This window comes from Chanos chanos, chromosome 16, assembly GCF_902362185.1.
Source record: "Chanos chanos chromosome 16, fChaCha1.1, whole genome shotgun sequence".
Lineage (NCBI taxonomy): Eukaryota > Metazoa > Chordata > Actinopteri > Gonorynchiformes > Chanidae > Chanos > Chanos chanos.
In genome coordinates, this window is record NC_044510.1 from 7,575,317 (window position 1) to 7,582,816 (window position 7,500).

The window sequence follows — 7,500 nt, forward strand, 5'->3', positions numbered from 1 at the left end:
TCCCTTTCTTCTCTCTCTCTCTCTCTCTCTCTCTCTCTTCTCAATTTCCTCCCTCTTTTGCTGTGTTTGTGTTGCTTTGAGAGTCTGTCTCACTGATAGAAGATGACAGGACCTCTCAGCTCTGTTATTAGAGACTGGCTTCAATCACAGTTCTGTTCTATGAGTGCCCCGTCACACTGGAATAGCCAGGAGACTTAAGGCAGCTTCCTATTATAGGGGAGTACCAAACAAAGAACAGCTTGTTTACTATATATAGCATTACACAGGAAGACAAAATGGATTAAAGAAAAAAAAACATGGATAACTGTCATGCTGAAGCTGAACCCGTGGAAACGATCACGTTAGAAGAAGACTGTTTTTAAAGGATGTTAACCTGTGTTTGGTTATAATTAACCTAACGAGTGTGTTTAGTGTTGGTCCAAGCGGCTCTCCTGAGAACTTCTGGATGTTTCCCTCTCTCTGGCCTGTGACTAGAGGACATTCGAACGATAAGCAAAGATGACGGCAAGTTTAGCACGCGGCTCCGACAAGGTCGTCCGACTGCCGACCCCTCACTCGATCTAAACGCTGTGTTGAATGCTGTGGAACTGTTGTATCCGTAAATCCGTCGTGGTTTTTTTTATGGATTTCATTGCTTGTTTAGTATACTGAGGATGCTGTTACGGGAGGCCGCACCACAAAGGTTCGATCCTTTCGTTAACTGGCTAACAGGAATTTAGGATCGTCCAATCGGGAATGCTCCTTAACCGCTGGACGAGTTTGACTTTTGGCACAGGTCATTTGGGTAGCTATGAAATCGCTTGTCGCGGAACAGCTCCCGACTTGGTCATACACGCTTGTCTGTTCTGCTTGGATCCAGATGTGTGATAGTTTGTTGTTAGTTGCTTGTTGTAGTATGTTTTAATTGTCCTGACCTTTATGGTTGATAAGGTTATTGGTTCAGATGTTCACGTGATTGACACTAAGACTGAATTTGTTTTGCATGTTTTGGTTCATTGTTTATTTCTGATATGCCGAATAATCGACATTCCCTCATGGGGATCAATAAATGAATTAATGAATTAGTCAATCCATCCATCAATTAATCAACCAATCACTGAACCACAGTGCAGCACCACAAATTAGTGTCATTTCATGCTATTCTAATTCTGATTGGCTGTTTGCTGCCCCAGAGTCAAGAGCGTTAATGATCATTGGCTGAAAGCGATTTAGTCATACAGCATGTCACCCATAATTGGTGCTTTGCAGTAATTCTGTCACTAATGATTATTTGCAAACTGAGTGAAATTACCACTGATTTCTACAAGATTAAATCAGAGTAATATTAGGACCAGCTGATAAAACAAGAAAAAAGTCTATGTTGTAATTGTTAGGCATGTACAATAACAAATTAGACTAGCAGCAAACACGCTTAGTTTACGAGGCGTAAAATCGAAAGGTGCTTAGGTTAGCATCGTGCACGAGCGCGTACGTATGCAAACCAAAGGCAAAAAAGGTTTAGCGTTTCCTCCTGCTAAATACGTTAAAAAAAAAAACCTCACAAAAATTTCATTCCATCAAAGGAAGGCAATCGCTCTTTGTCTCTCGGGTCTTGGGATAGATCAACGGTGGTCTGGCCCTGTTTGAAAGATCACTGTTTTCCGGCGGGCTTTGTTTGGTTTTTTTTTGTTTTTGGGGGGGGCATTGTTGTTAGCATTATCTGAGACTGTCAGTGCAAGGGCTCATCTCATACCTGGCTAGATGAGGGAGTACATGAACACGTCCACCTGGATTACCGCTCTCTCTCTTCTTTCTTTCTCCCTTTTCTTTTAAATCAATCCCTCCCACTATTTTTCCCGCTCTATCCTCTACATCTTCTCCTTCTCTGGCCGTAGAGGTTTAAAAAGACGAGCCATCTCGGTCAAGTAAGGTTAATTATCTAACCGCTTTCTGTTTCCCAAAGCGTCAATACACGGGCAGACAAACATCAAATGTTAAATAGGAAAAATGGTTCTTTGAAAGGATAAAAGAGACAAAAGACTTAAAAAGTCAGATGTTTTAAAAAGAGAGAGAGAAGCAATAAGAAGAGGGGAGGTGGGGGGGAGGAGAGGGATATCATCTTCAGCATTTAACTAGAAAGGTCAATCAAGAGCCAATTATCGTTAGAAATGATGTGCAGGCCTGGGGCTATGAAGACACTGCAGCAGTGTGCTCTCTCTTGTTACAAAGTACGGACTGAGAAATGGAGGGATAGACAAAGAGAGGAGAGAGGGAAAGTCTGAAAGAGAGAGAGAGAGAGACCAACAGAGAGTGTGTGAGTGTGTGTGTATGTGTGTGTGTGTGTGTGTGTGCGTGCGCACGCGTCTCAAGTTTGCCCTGGTTTCCCCCAGAAACTGAAACAGAGAGAGTGTGAAAGAGTTTCCCCCTACTTTTTCACACTCCTAACTGGAGGAAAAGGCTGTAAATTTAGTATCAACTAATTAGCTTCACCTTGGGATTTAGGCTGTGAAAAATCCAGAAGACTTCCCAAGGCATAGTTTTACCTTTTCTCTCCTCTTTACCCGTCCTCCATCCAGCCTAGATTTGACACGTTCTGCCTCAGCCCCCCTCGGGGGAAAAGCCAGACACCTTAACTAAATACTCCTGGTGTCTTCTCACGTTGAGGTGAGAGGGAAATGTCATTCGCCCGTGAGCTTTAAAATCCTGCGGTGCCCTTTAGGGGACATTTAACCCTGTCAGTGCTTTGGGCTGACGTTACTGAAACCACTTGTCTCTGAGTTTTCCACGCAAAAAAAAAAAAAAAAAAAGGCTCCCGGCCGGCCTCGCAAAATCCGACTAGCTGCGATAACGTAAAAAAAAAACGACTCCGTCCCTGAATCAATGACGGCCGACCGCCCCTGGTTCAGATAATCTGAAAATATCAGCCAAATAACTTTACACAGACACCAGCTAACCACCACAAACTATAGTGTATTTAACCCAAATAGCATCCCAGTCACCTACCGGTAACAAGTAAGGTGGACACAAGCCGAACAACTCAATCAAAACGGAAAACCAGAAAAACCAGCGACGTGGCTCCACTTTGCGTGTGCCGTGGTCGTAGAGACGCCTTTTCTCCCCAGTTCGAATATGTTTCATATTCGTAATAAATGCATAGAGGAGATAACATAATACGATTTACGCATCAAAATCCTTATCAGCGGTTCTGCTCTCCGTCTCTAATCGTCGATCTTTCTCTGGGTTATTGTTGTCAGGTGCAGAAATGGAGAAAATGGAAAAAACATTGTTGATCATCGTTGTTATGCTGTTCCAATCGTCACACACAGCTCATTCGAAAAGGACCTGATCTAGGACCTGGTGATCAACAAACTGAACCAAAAAACTCAAACTGTGTGTGTTTCTCATTGTATCTACATTGCAGATATCACTGTTATAGTATGTAATGATAATCGTCAGCGTTTTGATTATGCAAATCACCTACGCTCTTCAGTCGTAGTTCAACCGTAGTCTAATTCAACACCTGGGGGGACTTAGAGAAATAACTCTCCCTGCATAGTTAAACAAAGCGTTTAAGCATTCACGATCTACGGTAGAGTCATAACAAACTGCGGAATACGCTAACACCTTTTTTTTTATATATATTATCTCAGATGCGAAGCTCTGAAACTCTCCCGAACCATCAAAGATTTGTGTTTCATTTATTAACATCATAATCCACATTGGTAGGAAAGTTGACTACATCTTTTTTTTTTTCTCTGCGCAATTCTCTCCTGCACTCTCCCTTGTATTCTATCACTCCATATTACCCGTGGGTTATCATCTGAGCCTGAGCTGACGCTTAGTTAGCTTGTGAAGCAGGCACGAAGAGAGATGCAATTAAGACATGCTGTGTCACCTTTAATGGGCTTAAACAAAACCATCTTTTGATAAAAATTCGATTTTTTAGCCGCGAAGCACCTCATTAACCTCGCTTGTAACTCGCCCCCTCATTTTTAGTCCTCCCAGTGTGTTCTCAAGGATATCTCTGGATCGCCGGTACCTATCAACCTCAAAGCACCTATCCTATCAACGGTCAAAGTTTACCTGAAACGGCAGTTTCTGTAGAATATTCACTTTTATTTTTTACGTCCACGGGTTAAATGCAAAATGCAAAAACATCCATCCGAAAATGGATTAAAATCTGGTGCGACTCACGAGTGCTACCTCAACGCCAAAGGAAATGCAAACGGCAACTTCAAACACGTTAGAGAGGCCTAAGTGTTTCAGTAACCATTAAACATAGCAAGTTCATTCACCGCGTCATGTAACAGTGGTGTTTTGCCTCTGTTTTTGTTATTGTACTAAACAACCCCGTTGACTATAGTTTAGAAGAGAGCATCTATTTCTTTAGAAGAATAAAAGTCATCCATATTCTGACAATCATTGAGCCTTGAATGTTCCATGTAAAAGTTCTGTTTGAGCTGCTTTCCAGTGTCAAGTAGCATGGATGAAGCTATTACCCAATGTCCTCCATAAAGTCCTCCTTGTTCACAGAACACAATTATAGTATTTATAAAGGGATTCATTTGTCCAGGTTTTTTACCAGAAATCTATCTGCGTAAATGTATATATTGCAGACACTGCCAATTGGACCATTATTTTTTTTCCGTTTTGTGTTCAAATTGGAACTTCATCTGGCACAGTCCACCTGGGAGGGCAAATTTTCCCAATAAGCTCCTCTTAACCCCCACTGGAAACACCGGCCAGTTTCCACCGTCTCCGCTTTCTCCGTCAGACATAAATCCCCGGGAAAGCTACTTCATCATCGTGGAGTAGGACGGCGAAGGGCATGCCATAGTGCTTGGGTAAATGCTTGATTAGGCTGCCATTTTAACCTCGCGGTTACCACGGCAATAACTCCCACGTCCTTGGAAGAAGTGCAACCACAGGCTCTGGGTCTTTCTGGACACATATACATTCTCTCTCTCTCTCTCTCTCTCTCTCTCTCTCTCTCTCTCTCTCTCTCTCTCTCTCTTTCTCATGCATGAACACGCAGACAGACGCGCGACCGCAACACGCAGAAAAAGGACCGTTCAGCGTTTTTGTCCTGCTAGTCTTCTTCCGTCTACCGTCCTAAAGCTAAAATCTTTTCACAAGTCCGGGTGGAAATCATTTTCTTGCGAATGGCTCTCAGAGGTTTTGCCTCGTCCAAGAACGCTTTAAGGTTTAAAAAAAAAAAAAAAAATCAACACTCTTAAGTGGCGGGGGAAAAATGGAACGTGTGTGCGTGTGTGTGTTCATTAAAGAGCCACGGCGACGGGCTCGTTCTGTACGTACGCAGTGGCTGCTGTTGGGAGGGAGGGTAATGGGTTTCTGTTCTTGGCAGGAGTCCCGTTGGCCGAGATCCAATAGGAATATGGTGCAGTGCAAAGCAGGGGGGAGGACCGAGCCTGCGGTTCAGTCAATCTTTCGTTCACAAGGGGGCCTTTGAAAACGCGTCTTATATCGACGCGCGGTCACAAACCGTTTCGATCGGCGAAATCTTCGCCCCGCGCGCGCGTCCCGACCCCGCGCTTTGGGCCAGGAAAAGCCGAGCCGCGAACAGCTTGGCGTCTCTGACCTCAAAGCGCTCCCAACAAACTTCTCGACTGAATTTCGTCGAGTTTGTAAGCGTGACTGTTATGAAGAGCCAAAAATAGGATTAAACGACAAGTAATTGCTGTGAAAGGCCACGGATGCCGCCGTCTCTGTGCAGGGGGTTTCCATTATATCGCAATGGCTTGGCTGTGTTTCCACAGCGAAGTTCAGCCAGAATTCCCGTAAAAGCCACACAAGTTCATTTGAAAGCCGACGTAGCCACTGTTTTAGTGTGAACCATGCCTTGGAAAAAAAAAAAAACAGGGATAGCAAAACAGCTATTAAAGGTTCTTCAGGGAAGGCTCCTCTGTTATTTGTAGTGGATTTTCTGAACGACTTGTTTGAAGATGAATAAGATGTTGATCAAACTGAAAGCCATTTAATCGTAATTAATGAATTAGACGGTTTCTTGTGTGTTTTTTATTTTCTTATTTATTTATTTATTTATTTTTTTAATCTGAGAAGGCAGACCTCAAAAGAGCACACATGAATTGCTTTGGCTTTTAATGGAACTGTCACCAGGAACCAAAGCCACGCAATTTAAGTCGGACCGCGCGTTTAACGCTGTGGTCCGATTTTTAGGGGAGATCGCAATTTCATGGATGTTTTAGCAAAGATCTTTGATGCATTAATAAAGATGAGCAGTTCAGAGTGCTAAAATGGCGTTCAATTTCTGGCCAGATGTTTTGAGTCTTTTTTTTTTTTGTCCCCCCCAAACGGAATATGGGTAACGAGACATTCTGTGTGGCTGTTTTTTTTTTTTTTAACGCCAGCGTGTGTATGCGGTCACTAATTGCTAATTAAATGATTTCAGTGGAATTCAATTCCGCAGCCATGGCTTAAGGCTTTTGGTGCTAGACCTCCTCTCTTGAATCGCGCTTATTTGCCCGGAAGCTAGTTGTGTGCAGTTCACGAACGAGTCGTTCTTTTTGAACAACCCTTTTTAAGTGAGTCATTTGTACCAGTTTACCAGCACAACTGAGTTGTTCTTTTTCTTTTTCTTTTTTTTAAGCCCCCCCCCATCCCCCACCCCAAATTCAACTGTTCCCAGTCAACTGAATGCAATCATTCAGAAACCTTCAGTATCACTCGAAAACCCGGAAAAAAATCCCCACCCGGCTCTGCTTCTCGAACTACTCAAAAGAATCGGTTCGCTAAAATGAATCGAACCTCCCACCACTACCGAAAGCTCGACTTGAAATGTTGAAGATTGAAGGTTTCAGTTTCGGTTCGGTGGCAAGTTTAGCCGTTCAGACATTTGCAGGCACCACTCGGCTGAAGTCTATTTGTCACTCAGCGCTATAAAAAAAAACTGTATAATTTGGTATAATAAATTGGTATAATAAATTAATTTCTAATACGACCATTCTGGCTGTTGCCTTTCATTCTGGACAGAAAGAGCATGACAGCTGATACGCTCACGAGAAAAGACATCGAGTTTCCTCCCTTTCCAATCCCGGACTGAGCTGACATTGATATTTTGGCGGTTTGACAAAACGTCCAAATATCCGTGATGCTTTCTAATGAAAGTGAATGGAGCTATGCCATGTGGACCCCGTGGGTGATGTATAATCGCTAGAGGGATGGGGCAGGTTGCCTGTAGTTTTTGGACAGATGGGCCTTTCTTCCGCTCCACCTGGTCCTTATCTTTCATTCTGTTCTTTTTTTTTTTTTTTTTTTTTCATTCGCCATTCTCTGTCATTATGGTGCTTTATCTCTGTATTTGTTGTTCCTGTTGCCTCTTTCTTCTATTCTTCTGTCAAACATGCTCTCTCTCTCTGGGGTTTTTTTGCTTTGTTTTTATCTTTCTTTGTTTCTCTCTCTCTCGCTCTCTCTCTCTTCGGAAGATGGGTGGTTTAAACAAAGTTTGGCCATTTGGAGTTGTTTGTTCAGAGAGCCTTGTTT

General features: G+C 43.0%; 1 protein-coding gene across 2 annotated transcripts in view; it reads left to right on the top strand.

The window, feature by feature from the left end:
* asic2 (acid-sensing (proton-gated) ion channel 2) overlaps positions 1–7,500 on the top strand; it is a 261,250-nt gene that overhangs the window by 243,620 nt on the left and 10,130 nt on the right. The window lies entirely within an intron of this gene.